Raw genomic sequence first — 19,217 nt, 5'->3', positions numbered from 1 at the left:
TATGTAGTTTTCAGCATTCAAGTTCTGATTATGTTATGTTACATTTATATCTAAGTGTTTCATTTTTTGAGCAATTGTAAATGGTATTGTATTTTTAATTTCAGTGTCCACATGTTCATTACTAGCATATAGAAATAAACTTGATTTTTGTATATTTTCTCTGTTTATCTTCCCTGTGACCTTGCTGAACTCACTTATTAGTTTTAGGGGTTTGTTGCTGTTGTTTGATTTTTTGTTTTTGTTTTGGGTTTTTAGATTCCTTGGTATGGTCTATGTAGACCATCATGTCATCTGCAAATAGGGACAGTTCTCTTTCTTCTTTCTGACCTGTATCTGATCTATACCTAAGGATCTATAGCTGTAGCTCAGTCTGCTTTCAAGATTTCTTTCTTTGTTTTTACTTTTCAGAAGTTTAATTAAACTGTGTTTTGGGATGACTTTCTCTTTTTTTTTGATAATAGCTATTTTTATTTATTTATTGATTGATGTTTAAAATTTTTTTAGAGTATAGTTGATTTACAATGTTGTGTTAGTTTCAGTTGTACTGCAATGTGAATAGGTTATATATATACATATGTCTGCTCTTTTTTAGATTCTTTTCCCATATAGACCATTACACAGTATTGAGTAGAGTTCCCTATAATATACAGTAGGTCCTTATTAGTTATCTGTTTTATATATAGTCGTGTGCATATGTCAATCCCAATCTCTCAATTTTTCCCTCCCACCCCTTTCCCCCTGGTAAGTTTGTTTTCTACATCTGTGACTCTATTTCTGTTTTGTAAATAAGGTCATTTGTACCATTTTTTTTTTTTTAGATTCCACATATATGTGATATCAAGTGATATCTGTCTTTCTCTGTCTGACTAACTTCACTCAGTATGACAATCTCTATGCCCATCCGTGTTGCTGCAAGTGGCATTAGTTTGTTCTTTTTATGGCTGAGTAATATTGCATGCTATATATGTACACATCTTCTTTATCCATTCCTCTGTTGATGGATATTTAGGTTGCTTCCATGTCCTGGCTACTGTAAATAGTGCCGCAGTGAACGTTGGGGTGCATGTATCTTTTTGAATTATGGTTTTCTCTGGATATATGCTCAGGAGTGGGATCACTGGATCATATGGTAGCTCTGCTTTTCATTTTTTAAGGAACCTCCATACTGTTCTCCATAGTGACTGTACCAATTTACATTGCCACCAGCAGTGTAGGAGGGTTCTCTTTTCTCCACACCCTCTACAGCATTTATTGGTTGTAGATTTTTTGATGATAGGCATTCCGACCAGTGTGAGGTATAGTTCTGATTTGCATTTCTCTAATCATTAGTGATGTTGAGCATCTTTTCATGTGCTTTTTGGACATCTATATGTCTTCTTCTGAGAAATGTCTATTTAGATCTTCTCCCCAATTTTTAACTGGGTTGTTTGTTTTTGATATGGAGCTGTATTACCTGTTTGTATATTTTGGAGATTAATCCCATGTTGGTTGCTTCATTTGAAAATATTTTCTCCCATTCTGAGGGTTGTCTTCATTTTGCTTATGGATTCCTTTGCAGTGCAAAAGCTTTTAAGTTTAATTAGGTCCATTGGTTTATTTTTGTTTTTATTTTCATTACTCTGGGAGGTGGATCAAAAAAGATCTTGCTGCAACTTATGTCATAGAGTGTTCTACCTATGTTTTCCTCTAAGAGTTTTATAATATCTGGCCTTGCATTTAGGTCTTTAATCCATTTTGAGCTTATTTTTGTGTATGGTATTAGGGAGTATTCTAATTTCATTCTTTTCCATGTAGCTGTCCTGTTTTCCCAGCACCACTTATTGAAGAGACTGTCTTTTCTCCATTGTATATTCTGGCCTCCTTTTTCATAGATTAGGTAACCATAGGTGCGTGGGTTTATCTCTGGACTTTCTATCCTGTTCCATTGATCTGTATTTCTGTTTTTGTGCCAGACCTTACAGTTTTGATGACTGTAGCTTTGTAGTACAGTCTGAAATCAGGGAGCCTGATTCCTCAGCTCCGTTTTTCTTTCTCAAGATCGCTTTGGCTACTTGGCATCTTTTGTGTTTCCATACAAATTGTAAAAATTTTTGTTCTAATTCTGTGAAAAATACTATCGGCCATTTGGTAAGGATTGCATTGAGTCTGTAGATTGCATTGGGTAGAATAGTCATTTTGACAATATTGATTCTTCCAATCTAAGAACATGGTATATCTCTCCATCTGTTTGTATCATCTTTGATTACTTTCATCAGTATCTTATAGTTTTCTAAGTATAGGTATTTTGCCCTCTCAGGTAGATTTATTCCTAGGTATTTTATCCTTTTTGATGCAATGGTAAATGGGATTTTTTCCTTAATTTCTCTTTCTGATCTTTTGTTGTGGTGTATAGGAATGCTAGAGATTTCTGTGTATTAATTTTTTATCCTGCAACTTTACCAAATTCACTGACAAGCTCTAGTAGTTTTCTGGTAGCATCTTTAGGATTTTCTATATATAGTATCGTGTCATCTGCAAACAGTGACAGTTTTACTTCTTCTTTTCCAGTTTGTATTCCTTTTATTTCTTTTTCTTCTCTGATTGCCATGGAAAGGACTTCCAAAACTATGTTGAATAAAAGTGGTGAGAGTGGACATCCTTGTCTTATTCCTGATCTTAGAGGAAATGCTTTCAGTTTTTCACCATTGAGAATGATGTTTGCTGTGGGTTTACCATATATGGCCTTTATTATTTTGAGGTAATTCCCTCTGTGCCCACTTTCTGGAGATTTTTTTTTTTTAACATAAATGGATGTTGAATTTTGTGTAAAGCTTTTTCTGCATCTATTGAGATGATCATATGGTTTTTATTCTTCAGTTTGTTCATGTGAGGTATCACATTGATTGATTTGCATATACTGAAGAATCCTTGCATCCCTGGGATAAATTCCACTTGATCATGCTGTATTATCCTTTTAATGTGTGGTTAGCTTTGGTTTGCTAGTATTTTGTTGAGCATTTTTACATCTATGTTCATCAGTGATATTGGCGTGTAATTTTCTTCTTTTGTGATATCTCTGTCTGGTTTTAGTAACAGCGTGATGGTGGCCTCATAAATTAGCTTGGGAGTGTTCCTTCCTCTGCAATTTCTTTGGAAGAGTTTCGGAAGGATAGGTGTTATCTCTTCTCTAAATGTTTGATAGAATTCACCTGCGAAGCCATCTGGTCCTGGATTTTTGTTTGTCGGAAGTTGTTTTATTAACAGTTTCAGTTTCAGTACTTGTGGTTGATATGTTCATATCTTCTATTTCTTCCTGGTTCAGTGTTGGAAGTTTGTACTCTTCTAAGAATTTGTCCATTTCTTCTAGGTTGTCTGTTTTATTGACATATAGTTGCTTGTATATAGTAGTCTCTTATGGTCCTTTGTATTTCTGTGGTGTCAGTTGTAACTTTTCCTTTTTATTTCTAATTTTATTGATTTGAGTCCTCTTTTTTTCTTGATAAGTCTGGCTAAAGGTTAACAATTTTGTTTATCTTCTCAAAGAACCACCTTTTATTTTCATTGATCTTTTGTCTTGTTTTCTTTGTCTCTGTTTCATTTATTTCTGCTCTGATTTTTATGATTTAATTCCTTCTACCAACTTTGGGTTTTGTTCTTTTTCTCTGCTTTAGGTGTAAGGTTATGTTGTTTATTTGAGATTTTTCTTGTTTCTTGAGGTAAAGTTGTATTGCTATAAACTTCCCTCTTAGAACTGCTTTTGCTGTGGTGTCCCATAGGTTCTGTTTATTTTTAAAAATGAATTGGTTAATTCATTTTTGGCTGTGTTGGGTCTTTGTTGCTCACTTTCTCTGGTTGTGGCGAGCAGGGGCTATTCTTCATTGCAGTGTGTGAGCTTCTCATCGTGGTGGTTTCTCTTGTTGTGGAGCATGGGCTCTAGGCACGCAGGCTTCAGTAGTTGTAGCACGTGGGCTCAGTAGTTGTGGCTTGCAGACTCTAGTGTGCAGGCTCAGTAGTTGTGGCACATGGGCTTAGTTGCTCCATGGTACGTGGGATCTTCCCAGACCAGGGATCGAGCCCATATCCCCTGCATTGGCAAGCAGATTCTTAACCACTGTGCCACCAGGGAAGTCCCATGTCCCATAGGTTTTTAATTATTGTGTTTTCATTGTCATTTTTCTCTAGGTAATTTTGGATTTTCTCTTTGATTTCTTCAGCAATTCATTGGTTGTTTAGTAACATATTGTTTAGCCTCCATGTGTTTCTGTTTTTTACAGTTTTTTCCTGTAATTGATTTCTAATCTCATAGCATTGTGGTCAGAAAAGATGCTTGATATGATTTCAATTTTCTTAAATTTACCAAGGCTTGATTTGTGACCCAAGATGTGATCTGTCCTGGAGAATGTTTCGTGTGCACTTGAGAAAAAAATGTATTCTGCTGCTTTTGGATGGAATGTCTTATAAATATCAATTAAGTCCATCTGGTCTAATGTGTCATTTAAGGGTTGTGTTTCCGTCTTTGTTTTCTGTCTGGATGATCTGTCCTTTGGTGTAAGTGAGGGGTGAAAGTCCCCCACTGTTACTGTGTTACTGTTGACTTCCCCTTTTATGGCTGTTAGCAATTGCCTTATATATTCAGGTGATTCTATGTTGGGTGCATATATATTAGAATTGCTATGTCTTTTTCTTGCATTGAATTGCTATGCCTTTTTCTTGCATTGAACCCATTCAAGCCTTGCACTGATCATTATGTCATGTCCTTCCTTGTCTCTTGTAACAGTCTTTATTTTAAAGTCTATTTTGTCTGAAATGAGTATTGCTACTCCAGCTTTCTTTTGATTTCCATTTGCATGGAATATCTTTTTCCATCCCCTCACTTTCAGTCTACATGTGTCCTTAGGTCTGAAGTGGGTCTCTTGTAGACAGCATATATACGGTTCTTATTGTTGTATCCATTCAGCGAGTCTGTGTCTTTTGGTTGGAGAATTTAATCCATTTACACTTAAGGTAATTATTGATATGCATATTACTATTGCCATTTTCTTAATTGTTTTAGGTTTGTTTTTGCAGGTCTTTTTTCTTCCCTTCCTCTTTTGTTCTTTGCTCTCTTCTCTTTTGGTTTGATGACCATCTTTAGTGCTGTGTTTGGGTTGCTTTTTCTTTTGTGTGTGTGTATCTGTTGTAGTTTTTTGGTTTGCATTTCCCATGAGTTTTTTTTTAATTAATTAATTAATTTATTTTTGGCTGTGTTGGGTCTTTGTTGCTGTACACGGGCTTTCTCTAGTTGCAGTGAGCAGGGGCTCGTCTTCATTGCAGTGCATGGGCTTCTCGTGGTGGCTTCTATTATTGCAGCGCACGGGCTTTAGGCACACGGGCTTCAGTAGTTGTGGCATGCAAGCTAAGTAGTTGTGGCTCATGGGCTGTAGAGCACAGGCTCAGTAGTTGTGGCACATAGGCTTAGTTGCTCTGTGGCATGTGGTATCTTCCCAGACCAGGACTCAAACCCATGTCCCCTCCATTGGCAGGCAGATTCTTAACCACTGTGCCACAAGGGAAGTCCCTCCCATGAGGTTTTGATATAGCAGTCTTTATTTATACAAGGTTGTTTTAAGTTGCTGGTCTCTTAATTTCAAATGCAGTTCCCATTTCCTGCATTTGTACTCTTGTCTTCTTACTATTGCTGGTTTTGATATCATATTTGTGTATGGATGATTTCCTGCTGTTACTGTGTGTTTGCTTTTACCAGTGAGCTTTCCCATTTGTGATTTTATTGTTTCTAGTTGTGGCCTCTTTTTTTTTTTCTTTACCTAGAGAAGTCACTGTATCATTCGTCATAAAGCTGGTTTGGTGGTCCTGAAGTCTCTTAGCTTTTACTTGTCTGTAAAGCTTTTGATTTCTCTGTTGAATCTGAATGAGAGCCTTGCTGGGTAGAGTATTCTTGGTTGTATTTTTTCCCTTTCATCACTTTAAATAAAGTATGGCACTCCCTTCTGGCCTGCAGAGTTTCTGCTGAAAAGTCAGCTGATAACCTTATGGGGATTCCCTTATATGTTATTTGTTGCTTTTAATGTTTTGTCTTTGTATTTAATTTTTGTTAGTTTGATTACTATGTATCTCAGCATGTTTATCCTTGGGTTTATCCTGTATGGGACTGTCTACACTTCCTGGACTTGGGTGATTATTTCCTTTCCTATGTTAAGGAAGTTTTTGGCTATAATCTCTTCAAATATTTTCTCAGGCCCTTCTTTTTCTCTTCTTCCTTGGGACCCCTATAATTCAAATGTTGGTGTATTTAATGTTGTCCCAGAGGTCTCTGAGACAGTCCTCATTTCTTTTCATTCTTTTTTCTTCATTCTGTTCTGTGGCAGTGATTTCCACCATTGTATCTTCCTGCTCACTTATCCATTCTTCTGCCTCATTCTGCTATTGATTCCTTCTAGTGTATTCTTCATTTTAGTTATTGTATTGTTCCTCTCTGTTTGTTCTTTAGTTCTTCTAGGTCTTTCTTAAACATTTCTTGTATCTTCTTGATCCGTTCCTCCATTCTTTTTCTGAGATATTGGATCATCTTTACTATCATTACTCTGAATTCTTTTTCAGGTAGATTGCCTATCTTCTCTTCAATTAGTTGTTCTTGTAGGTTTTTACCTAGCTCCTTCATCTGCAACATATTCCTCTGTCATCTCGTTTTCTCTAACTTATGGTGTTGTGGTCTCCTTTCCACAGGTGGTAGGATCGTATTTCCTCTTGCTTCTGGTGTCTGCCTCCTGGTGGGTGAGTTTGGTCCAGGGGCTTGTGCAGGCTTTCTGGTGGGAGGGCCAGGTTCCTGCCTCTGTTGGGTGGAGCTGGGTCTTGTCCCTCTGGTGGGCTGGGCCATGTCAAGCAGTGTGTTTTGGTGTGTCTGTGAGCTTATTATGACTTTAGGCAGCCTGTCTGCTGATGGGTGGTGCTGTGTTCCTGTCCTGCTGGTTGTTTGGCCTGAGCTGTTCCAGCACTGGAGCCTGCAGGCTGTTGGGTGGAGCCAGGTGTTGGTGTCAAAATGGGGACCTCCAGGAGAGCACATGCCAATTCATATTCCCTGGGGCCTCTGCTACCAGTCCCCTTGCCACACATTGAGCTACTGCCAATGCCTGGTTCCCCAGGAGGCCCTCCAAGACCCCTAGGTAGGTGTATCCCAGGTTCCTATGGAGGTACTGCTTTGTGCTGACACCTTGTGTGTGCCCTCCAAGAGTGGAGTCTCTGTTTCCCCCAGCCCTGTGGAGCTCCTGCACTCAAGCCCTGCTGGCCTTCAAGGCTAAATGCTCTGGGAGTTCTCCCTCCTGATGCCAGACTGTCAGACTGTCTTGGAGAGCTATTTTTATATGGGAAGGTCCTTATGTAGCCTTCGTTGGTTAAATATATATATATATTTTTTTTTCTTTTTTTGGTCCAAGGTCTGGTTTTAGTATGGATGACTGCCACCTCTTTCCTCAGTGTATGCTGGCTGTTATCCCCCTGAATAAGGGGTTTGACTGGTGTTTTCATGGCCAGAGCCTGCCCTGGATATGGAGTGCAGCCTCCCTTTTGCTCTGTGATGGTCACTGCCCTGTCAGGGGTGTGTTCTGCTCCCTACTTGTTGGAGTAGAGGACCCCAGATCTGTTTCTTAGCTGTGATTCTGATCTGTAGTGTGAGTTAGGTGGGATTGGAGCACTCCCACTGGGAGAGAATCCACTGAATATTCCTCCTCTGTAGCTGTTTACCTGTGAATGTGCTCTGTTGTGTCCCCTTTCATTCATTGTGTGGGCACACACGGTACACTGTTGTTGGTACTGCTCTCTGTCCTACCTTAACTGTGGGTATGCTGTCAGTTGGCCCTGGTGACTCTCACATGTTGTTTTCACCAGGCCACCATCACAGATCCACTGAGGTCATGTCTCAGGACTGCAGTAACTGTGTACCTGGACCTGCTATGGAGGCAGCTCAGACTCTGGCCTTGCCCATCCCCTGTATGTGCCCATAAAGCCCACAGGTCCTAAAGCCAGACCCGTCTCAGCTGCAGGAGCACTTGTCCATTTGGATGTTCTGCAGACACTGAATTTAGGAAGCTGTCTGTGGAGGTCTAACTCCGCAATTTGCACAGCCACAAGGAGAGATTTCAGCTCTTCTTTCTTAGTCACAGAACCCCTGGGGCTCAGCTGTTGTTTCAGCCCCACCTCTGAGTGTGGGCCACCCACCAGCCTCTGCTCCCGAGGCTGCCAGAGCACACTGAGCCTGTCAGGTGGGAGGGAGCCGAGGCAGCAATCTGGGTGAGTGGGCCGCCCAGGCGATTGGGGCGAGCAAGTTACCCAGGTGGGGTGGGTGCAGAGGAGGCAATGACCGGAGATGTGTGAGCCTGCTCTGGCGGGAGCCCCGCCTAGTGCCTGTGGAGGCAGGGCCGGCATGTGAGGAGAGAGACTGCAATGGCTGCCCTGCCCTTTGCACGTCACTCAACGATGGCGCTTTTCCTCTATCATGGTCTGGGCTTCCTCCAGGAGCATTCCAGGTTGCAAAGCTCCTCACTCCCGTCCCCGCAGGCTGTCTCCTCACAGCCAACAGCAGTCCATTTCCCGGGTCTGCTCCCCAAACCCCACGTTTTAGCACCCAGCCCCCATCCACCCTGATGGACACATGTCTCAGGCTGGGGCATGCAGGGCTGTGGCATGGACCATTTGGGTAGGTTTCAGTCTGTCCTTCCTGCCACAGACTGGTTGCTGTGCTCTCCTCCAAGACTCCGAAGCTCCCCTTCTGTCCCAGGTGATCTCCCCACTGGTGAGGGGGCTTCCCCAGATGCATGAAGCTCTCCTCATCTTCAGCTCCCTTCTAGGGGTGCAGGTCCCATCCTGCTTCCTCTCCTCTTCCTTTTCCCTTCTTCTTTCTTTCATCCTACCTGGTTACATGGGGATTCTTCTTGCCCTTTTAGGTGTCTGAGGTGTTCTGCTAGTGTTCAGCAGGTGCTCTGTGAGAACTATTTCATTAGTAGATGTTTTCTTGATGCATTTATGGGAGAGATGAACTCCACGTCCTTCTACTCCTCCGCCGTCTTGATCCTTTGGATTGGCATGGATTTCTTTGAGTCTATCCTTTTGAGATTTGGTCAGCTTCTCATATCTGTAGATTTTTATCTCTTCCTAAATAGGGGGATTTTACAGCCATTATTTCTTTATTTTTTGAAACACTTTTTCATTTCTGCCTGTTTTTTTCCTCTCCTTGGATTCTAATGACACGAATGTTAGATCTTTTGTTATAGTCTCACAGGTCCCTAAGGCTCTGTTCAATTTTTTTTAATCTATTTTCTCCCTATTGCCCAACTGTGTAGGTTCTATTGTACTACCTTCCAGTTCACTGATTCTTTCCTTTGTCCTTTCCACTCTACTGTTGATCTCATTTACTTAGTTTTTAATTTTGGTTATATTTTTCAATCCTAAAATTTTCATTTTTTTCTTTATATCTTCCATTTCTTTGCTAAGGCTTTCTATTTCTTTGCTGAGGCATTCCATTTTTTAAAATTCATTTCAAGCATATTCATCATTGCTATTAGAAGTGGTTTTTTTTATCATGGCTGCTTTAGAATCCTTGTCAGATAATTATAACATCTCTGTCATCTTGGTGTTGGCATCTATTGACTGGCTTCTTATTACTGCTGGGTGAGAATGAGAGTTCCAGATCCCATGTGGCCTCCACTGACATGATGTTGGTGACGGTGGGGCTTCTAACCACGGTGGTTGGTGAAAGTCCTGACCCTTCACTAGGCCTCCTATTACATTACTCCAGCAAGGAGGGAGAGGAGCTGGGTGGGGGTGAAGTCCAGGCTTCCTGTGTGTTCTCCACTGGTACTGCCAGGAAGAGTGGCTCATTACCAGCTGTCTGGGATGAAAGTCCCCTTTCCCTACTTGGTCTTCTCTAATGCCACTCTGATGCAGACGTTGGGGTGTCTTCTTTTAGTCTCTCGAGGATGGAAGTCTATGCTCCCCACTCAGCCTTTGCTGTTATGGGTGTAAGCTGGGGCCACAGTTTTTCCTATGGTGTTTGGCTGGGGTAGAGTAGTTATTGTCTAAGAGTTTTCTGTCTTGCTAGACTGTCCCTTAACTGGTCTTTTGACTAGAGAACATGCATTTGGTGGTTTTTTGCTTTGTTTTCGTTTGTTTTGGTCTACACCTGTTAGGTTTGGTTTCTGGGTTGCCGACTTCTTCAGCAGCTTCATCCCCATTTTATTTCAGCCATCTTGGTTTCAGGTACTTTCATCCTTTACCTGGACTGTTGAGTTAACCCCTAGTGAGTCTTTCAGACTGTAACCTATAATCTCTGACTTCTCCAACATAGCCTCCGCTTCTGCCAGTGTTTTCTTCCTAGGAAGCAGAACTGACCATGTCACCCTTCTGTTAATACCATTGTTCATAAAATAAAATTCCATCTCCTTTGTAAGGCACTGCAGATCCTCCAAGGTCCAATTCCAACTTTGCCTTTCCATCTTTAATTTCTAGTAAATCCTTCTGCCTACTTTCTTGCTCTAGACATGCCATATACCTTCCCTCACATTATTCCTTTGTCTCTAGTACATTTCTTTACTCTGGGAAGTATGGTTTAGAAGTTAAAAGCACTAGAGATAGGCTGCCTGAGTTTAAATTCCATCTCCAATATTTTCTAGCTGAGTGATCTTGTATAGCACTACCTCTCTGTGCCTCAATTTTCCCATCTGAAAAATGGGAATAATAATAGCACAGGATTGTTATAAATTAATATTCTTAAATTAAATATTCTACATAAAGCATTGCCTGGTTACAGAGGAAGGTCCCCATAAATATGAGTTATTAGTATAATTTGTATTAAATTAATACTCAGTGCTTCAATTTAAATCTTACCTCTCTATGAAGTTTTTATGAGTTCTGCCCACTGCTCTCCCATTATTGGAATTAATTACTCTTTCCCATCTGCACCCACGCCACTTAACTTACATTGCTTTTATACTTCATTCTGTTTGCTTAGCTAGGTTGCAGATCTCTCTCACTAACCATGTTTGTTCATTTTTAGATTCATTCAGTCAATGGAAGCATTCACTATGAGTCAAACACTAGATCACAGAGGTGTCTAAGACATTGACTCATATCCATGACAGAATTTATTTTAAAGAACTTATGTGCTCAGGCACTGTGCTAGGCAGCATAAATGGAGAAGGATGGGACATTAGATCCCTAAGGATTGAATGATGGTAAAAAAAAAAAAATGGAGAGAGGAAGTATAAGTTTAGCAGGGAGGCTGAATAAAGGGAAGGTCATGTAAGGGTGAGGGCAGGACTTCCCTGTTGGTGCAGTGGTTAAGAATCCACCTGCCACTGCAGGGGACACGGGTTTGATCCCTGGTCTAGGAAGATCCCACATGTGGCAGAGCAACTAAGCCCATGTGCCACAACTACTGAGCCTGTGCTCTAGAGCCTGCAAGCCACAACTACTGAGCCCGCATGCTGCGACTACTGAAGCCTGCGCACCTAGAGCCCATGCTCCACAACAAGAGAAGCCACTGCAATGAGAAGCCTGCGCACCACAATGAAGAGTAGCCCCCACTCACCAGAGAAAGCTTGCACACAGCAACAAAGACACAACTCAGCCAAAAAAAAAAAGTTTTTTTTTTAGAAAGGGTGAGGGCAATTAAGCAAGTTTATTGTGGATAAGACCAGCAAATTGAAAGAGAGAGATTTTGACAGTGATTAGGAAAGAATGAGAAAATGTTTGAAGGAGAAAGACATGTGTGTGTGTATACATACATATATGTGCACATATATGCATGTTTTTTGCATAAACACATCTTGTGTGTATATATGTAAATATATGACATATATACATACCTCTCTCTCTCTCTCTCACACACACACACACACACACACGGAGGAGGTGGGGGAGAGAAGGGAAGGAGAAAGGGAGAAACTGCAAGCTTGAGAGAGAATTATACACATATATAATCTCTCTTTCTCTCCTTCTCTCTCTGTCTTTCTGTGTGAATAATATATAGTAAAGTATATCTTTCTATCTGCCTACCTCTGTATAGATAGAGATGGAGATCAGTCAAACAAGAAAGGTAAAAGAAGGATGAATCACTGATGGAATGAAATCTTATAGGAAGGAGGAGGAAAAGATTTGATCAAAAGCACAGGTAAAACTCCCTTAGAGAAATGAGGGAGGAAGGTCAGGATCAGATGGAAGAGAAGGGAGTTACAGTTCATGTAAGTTGGCTGCTGTTTCCTCTGGGAAGACGGGAAGCACAAGAAGGGTGAGGATGGAGAAGGGGGCTAAAAGAAAGGGGTAGTGGTTTGGTACATTTTCTCTTGGAATTGAGAAAGGACAATGCAAGGGACTTAGAAGTTTTCCTACCAATATAAGGGCCTCACTGAGGGTGTAAACCAAACATTTACAATGGTGCTAATATGAATGATTTTTTTTTTCAGAAACACTTAGCCTTTGGACAAGAAAGCTGGCAGGTGAGGGTTACAGTGGTCTTGGGGTTAGGCCTGGGGATGGTGGGAGGGCAGCAGAAAGGTCCTGGTAAGAGCCAAGTGTAGTGTAGTTATAGTAGCCAGGCTGTGTAGAGAAAAGTGAATGGAGGATGAGACTTAACTGGGTGAGCTGGAGAGTATAAGAAGCTTGAGGAACCAGAGAGGTTGGAGAGCACATTTACTTTGACTGTAGCGATGAGGGTAGTAGGAAGACAGAAAGATCTGGTTGAAGAGTGGGATTTCGGAGTGTGAGTCATTCATCCAACAGTCACTGAACATCGGCTTTGTCCATTTACTGTGGGAGGCTCTAGGAACAAAGAGAAGAATGGAGACCAGGTGGTTCCTGCCCTTAAGGAGCTCACAGCCCAGACTTCAGAGGTGGTGCCTTTCTAAGTGAAAACTAAAGTCCAGGATATGCTCTTGGAAGTGGTTTACTGCAGTAGGTTGGAGGGGAGGGTTGGTGGAGCAAAGGAAGCCACACAGCTGGTAGGCTAGCGTGTTGGATGTGTCATCCACAGGAGTTTATCAGTCCTGTAGAGAAAGTCAGGGTTTCTCTCTGCTCAGTCATTTCTCCAGGGCCGTGTGTATCCTCTTACCATCCTCTGAGGTGGGAGCTATTTTTCTTTTCTTTTTTTTCTTTTTTGGCCATGCTGCGTGGCTTGTGGGATCTTAGTTCCCTGACCAGGGATCAAACCCGTGCCCCCACAGTGGAAGCACGAAGTCCTAACCGCTGGGGAAGGGAAGTCCCCAGGGAAGTCCCTGGGAGTTATTTTTCCTTTCAAGCTTTTGCATCTCAGACTCCATGTGACCACAATGAGGTCAGTCCTTGCATGGTTTTCTTTAGTGTAGAGTGGAGAGCGAGTGGGACTCAAAGAACTGATTCCATGCTTTGGTGCAATGAGTCTCTAAAGAACTACTGATCTTGTGCTTTTTTGCCCTTACCAGTAATATGGAGATAGGAAGATGCCACAAATCCTTTGTGAGGCAGAGGCAGCTGGGATAAGTAAAGATGTAAATAAATAAGCAAAAGTCGGATGCTGCAGGAGCTGGTAGGAAGCAGTGATAATGAATGAGTGTGTATGCATGGAGCGAGGAGACTGCTTAGGGCTCCGGGACCTCTGTGACTGATTTCATTTTTTTTCTACACAATTCTAAATGAAACTGGCAACCTAAAGGAGCTGTGTATAATCTAGGTCTTTCAGAGACCCCTGGTGGCTTCTCTAGCTGGGTTGAACAGAGGCCTTGAGATTTCTCCATGGAAGATACAGGCTGTGGGAATCCACTTGGCAGCATGTCCAGGTTTTTTGTGCCCACAGAGCTGCATGAGACTTCATTTCATGGCCCATCTGGGCATTACTATCTGGAAACTAAATTTCCTCCCTTCCTCTTCCAGAGAGGCTGGCTTGCAAACTTCACTGATGAGGAGCCACACAGGAGCCACTGTAGCTATTTTGTGGGTTTTGGCTGACAGAAGGGAAGAGGAAGCGTACATCTTTTGATTTCTTACCCTTAGCTTCCCTTTTTGCTCTGACCTTGGGAGATTGGTTTCTCTGGCTGTCTGGTTCAAATTCCAGATTAAACTCTGGCAGTGGGCTTTATCCTTTCAGGGAATGCTATTTCATATCTTCAGGGGTCCAGACAAAGACCACCAAGGTTGCTCTGCTAAGCAGTTCATAACAACACCAGGTCTAAGGCATGATGTGATCTCTCAGCCATGTGATGGCTCTCTGATATTTTTTATGCCATTTTTCTCTTCTTTCAGAGCCTGAGAAGCCAACTGAGGCCAACCAAGTTTCAGAACCTCTACTGTCTGGTACTAGCATCTCCAAGGATGAACCATTCTAACCAGATACTCCTCTACTCTTAAGAGTACACTTCTCCCCAGGTAGCTAAGGGGATAATAAGATTTTTTTGTTTTGTTTTTCGTTTTGTTTTTTAAGCTGTGCTGCGTGGCATGTGGGATCTTAGTTCCCTGACCGTTGATTGAACTGGCGCCCCCTGCATTGGAAGTGCAGAGTATTAACCAATGGACTACCAGGGAAGTCCTGATAATAAGACTTTTTTATGACCCTTCGCACACTATGTGATGAGATAGTCATCTGCATGGTGGCTTATATACCAGGGATGTGCACTGCTGCTACTGAAATATAAGATGAAATGTACTATCACCAGGCATACTTCATTTTGTATATCCAGTGGTTACACTCAGTATAGGTGGGTAGACTCAAGGTTCCAGAGAATATGAATTTGCAGCACTGGGAAATAGGTTATCTCTAATATGGAAACCAGTGAAAATGGCATGCAATGCATGCAATTAGTCATTCAGTTTAAGAGATGGTGCTTATAAGCCAGCTTGTCATCTTCATCAGGAGGCCAGCATGTGTACAGGAAGACAAAATTCTGAGAGGTAGGTGATGGAAAGAAGCTGTCTCCTCAATTGTGCCACAGATTTTCAGTAATTAGGTGAAGGAGCTTTGGGTCATAGATGAAAAAAAGCTGTCAAAGAGTAAGAAGTATAAGAATTAGTAGGTGCTGTCCAAAGAAAGTATGCTGCAATTCTTGTTTACTGGCCCTAGAGTGTTCTCTAGACATCATTTTCCCCTAGAACGGTGTGGGGTTAATCCAATGGATAATCACAGGGAGAAAACCCTGGCTTTGAAAATATATGGCTGCTTAGTTGTAATTCTGCCCTAGCCAAGATAATCCCCAGGGTCAACTTGTCTAGAAGAGAATCTGATCTAGATCTTATGCCAGGTGGCTCTCCAGTTATGAATTAATAAACTGGTATTGGTTGATGTTGTATTTTCTTTTTTCTTTCTTTTTTAAAAATAAATTTATTTATTTTATTTTTGCATTGGGTCTTCATTGCTGCACGTGGGGTTTCTCTAGTTGCAGCAAGAGGGGGCTACTCTTCATTGCGGTGCATGGGCTTCTCATTGCGGTGGCTTCTCTTGTTGTGGTGGCTTTCTGTTGCGGTGCCTTCTCTGTTGAGGTGCCTTCTCTGTTGCAGAGCACGGGCTCTAGGCATATGGGCTTCAGTAGTTGTGGCGCACAGGCTTAGTTGTTCCACGGCATGTGAGATCTTCCCGGACCAGGGCTTGAACCCGTGTCCCCTGCATTGGTAGGTGGATTCTTAACCACTGCGCCACCAGGGAAGTCCCCTGATGTTGTATTTTCTTGAGGGCTTGGTTGATGTGATTTGTTCTCCCAGAGTCTGTTTACTTCTGGTCATGGAACATTGAATTGGTGGCCCAGGGCTTGGACCTGTGGTGTTCTGAGCAAGGCCGCTAGGAGCTGCCAAGCAGACCTCTCTCTGACACCTTTCTTGCTGTAATGGTGATGTGCATGAGGTTCACAAACACTGAGAGTTTCTTAGGTTGATCAATGAGGTAATGATGTTTGTTCTAGAGCAGGGTTTCTCAACCTCAATGCATTAACATTTGGGGCCAGATAGTTCTTTGTTGTGGGGGTGCTGTTCTATACATTGTAGGATTTTAGCAGTATCCTTGCCTCCTACTAGATGCCAATATCAACCTCCACTGGAGTTGTGACAACCAACTGTACCCTGGGGAGCACACTGCCCAAGGTTGAGGATCATTATTTTAGGAACTAACCAGTGATAAGGGATTTCCTTGAGGACTAGAGCATAAAATTTCACTTGTAGGTGGATGAGTTCTTCATGCCTCTTACCTTTATATTGGTTAAGTGTACTAGGGTTCTCCAGAGAAACAGAAACAGAAACATACATATTTTGTACATAAATATATAACAATAGATTATTATTATTATGAAGAATCGACTCACATAATCATAGAGGTTGAGAAGTCCCATGATTTGCCATACACAACCTTGCAATATGGAGACACAGGAAAGCCAGTGGTGTAGTTCAGTCCAAGTCCAAAAGCCTGAAAACCAGGAGAGCGAATGGTGTAAATCTCAGTCTGAGGCCAGAGAAGACAAGATGAGATGTGATGCTCCAACTCAGCAGTGAGGCAGGAAGAAAGAGGCAAGTTCGTCCTTCCTCTGCCTTTTGTTCTATTCAAGCTCTCAATGGATTGGGTAATGCCCATTCATATTGGGGAGGGCAATCTACTTTAGTTAGTCTACCTATTGCTAATCTAATCTGGAAACACCTTCATAGACACACCCAGACATAATGTTTAATCTGGACATCCCATGGCCAGTCATCAAATTAAGCATCATAGTAGGAGATGCAGAAATGTTTTAATTACAGGGCAAATCACCAGTGGAGAGTGTCTAGAACTACCTGGAGTAGTTTCATCACTATTAGTGGAGGGCTCAGGGAGTTTGGCTCTGGGAGTCATCACGTATCTAACTTCTGCAGACCTTGTCTCATTGGCAGCTGCCCTGAACAGAATCTCCTATGCTGAGTCCTGCCCTCTGTCTCAGTGTCCTCATGAAGGACTTGCCCTCCTACCCTAGATCAGATTTATAAAGGATGCATTAAGTGAAACTCCTCCTAAGCCTATGCTGTTATAATATCTGAGTGCTCAGGCTGAAGGGGATCACAGAAGTCAGGCAGAGCATTTTGCAAACTCTATTGGGCATCTTACAAAATGAGAGTCTGATTCCAAAGGTCTGGGTGCCCAGGATTATGCAGATCTAACAAGCTCCTAAGTGATGTCAATCCTGCTGGTCCTTGTACCATAATTTGAATAGTAAGAATCTAGGCCAGAGGGCTGCAGACTATGTATGGTCCGTGGGCCAATCTGGGTCCACCACCTAGTTTTGAAAATAAGGTTTTATTGTAACACAGCCACATTCATTCTTTTGTGGTTGTTTGTGGTGGTTTTGACACCATGATGGCAAAAGCTGAGTAGTTGAGACAGAGAGCATATAGCCCTCAGAGCCCTTTCACAGTAAAGTTATAAATGTGTACTGACCCCCACTTTACGTTGACTTGTGCTACATGGACCATAGGGGGTTTTCCTGTTCACTCTGTAGGATGGCCCACCAGCAGTGGTTTTTCCTGACCGTCAGCCTGCCTTCTTTGTCCCCCTTTCTTTTACCTCTGGCTCCTGCAACCCTCTCCATTAGTGCCTGGGGCATGGAGAGACTTGCAGGAGGAATTTCTGTGCCACGGTTAAGCTTCCGTCTTGCATGTGGTCCTTTCATAGTCCTGAAGAAGTACCCTGCTTGGCACCCCACTCAGAGCCAGTCAGCCCTGGTGTCCTTTTAGTCTTCAAAGTGGCTCACTCTAAGACCTGTTCAGAAATACTCTCTGGGACTTCCTCATGCATACAAAGCTCATGCCTAATTGCTCTTTCTGTTTTTCAGCCAGCCAGAATTGACTGAGAACCTCCTTTCATCAGGCACCATGCTAGGTACCAGGGTAATAAGGACTTGTAAGAAGTCTCTTCAGTAAACCAATAATTCCAATTGCAATATCATAGGTGCAATATCAGAAAAATATTCTAATACTTTGATAGACAAAAAAAGAATCTGGAGGATTTGGAGCTTTACTGCATTAGACCTTTCTTTTTAAATAAAACATGAATTTTTATTAATTTTTACACAAACTCATTTTTGCATCCATTGACATGATATGTTTTTCCTCTTAATCTATAAATGTGATAGATTACAATTATTTACATTCAATGTTTTTATAAGTGAGATAATAACATCTTTTACTTAAAATTAAGCAATATCCATAATTTGATATAAATTAGAATTTTGTTGACTTCAATTTTTTAAATCAAAGTGTAGTTGATGTACAATATTCTGTAAATTACAGGTGTACAATATAGTGATTCACAGTTTGTTTGTTTTTTTAATGGAGAGCCAAGAGGTGTTAGTCTTTTCTTTTTTTTCTTTCTTTATTTTTTTAGACTTGATTTCTCTAGGCGTGCAGGCTTCAGTAGTTGTGGCTCACGGGCTCTCAAGAGCAGGCTCAGTAGTTGTGGCTCATGGGCTTAGTTGCTCCATGGCACGTGGGATCTTCCTGGACCAGGGATTGAACCTGTGTCCTCTGAATTGGCAGGCGGATTCTTAACCACACTGCCACCAGGGAAGTCCCCACAGTTTTTAAAGGTTATACTCCATTTTTAATTATTATAAAATATCGGCTATATTCCCTGCATTGTACAAGATATCCTTGTAGCTTATTTTATACATAATAGTTTGTACTTCTGAATCCCCTACTGTATATTGCCCCTCCCCGCTTCCTCTCTCCACTGATGCACTAGTTTGTTCTCTATATCTGCAAGTCTTCTTTTTTGTTATATTCACTAGTTGTATTTTTTAGATTCCACATATAAGTGATATCATATAGTATTTTGACTTTAATTTTAATATCTCTATAATTCTGCTACCATTCCTATTAACTGAAAATCAATATTTGATTGCTGGATTCTCTAAAGAATCTTTAAAAATTAACCTTTAAAATTCATTGTTGTACCTCATCAACATCTTATATTTATTATTATTAATTTTAAAAATTGTGGTAAAATACATATAACATAAAATTTGCTATTTTAACCATTTTTAAGTGTACAGCTCAGTGGCATCAAGTACATTTACTTTGTTGTGCAACCATTATCATTATCCATGTCCAGAACACTTTTCATCTTGCAAAACTGAAACTTTGTACTCTGTACCAATTAAACAATCATTTCTTATTTCTCCCTTCTCCCAACCCCTGACAACCACCATTCTGCCTTCTGTCTATGAATTTGACTACTCTAGGTACTTCATATAAGTGGAATCATACCATATTTC

At 41.4% G+C, this 19,217-nt stretch overlaps 1 protein-coding gene across 5 annotated transcripts in view; it reads left to right on the top strand.

The window, feature by feature from the left end:
- The window catches only part of EVA1A (eva-1 homolog A, regulator of programmed cell death), a 70,009-nt gene that overhangs the window by 26,487 nt on the left and 24,305 nt on the right, over positions 1–19,217 (top strand). For 2 of the 5 annotated variants that reach the window (XM_027095928.1, XM_027095926.1), the window contains exon 2: positions 14,242–14,364. The exons of 2 other annotated variants lie outside the window; for them this stretch is intronic. The gene's annotated coding sequence lies outside the window, so the exon portion shown is untranslated. Of the gene's footprint in view, positions 1–12,431; positions 12,465–14,241; positions 14,365–19,217 lie in introns of all 5 variants that reach the window. One more of the 5 variants, XM_027095927.1, reaches the window with a different exon arrangement.

This window comes from Aethalodelphis obliquidens, unplaced genomic scaffold (genome assembly GCF_003676395.1).
Source record: "Aethalodelphis obliquidens isolate GAN/ISIS:26980383/991018 unplaced genomic scaffold, ASM367639v1 scaffold96, whole genome shotgun sequence".
Taxonomy (NCBI): domain Eukaryota; kingdom Metazoa; phylum Chordata; class Mammalia; order Artiodactyla; family Delphinidae; genus Aethalodelphis; species Aethalodelphis obliquidens.
Note: the sequence above shows the minus strand (reverse complement) of the source record. Positions and strands in the feature narration are given on the sequence as shown.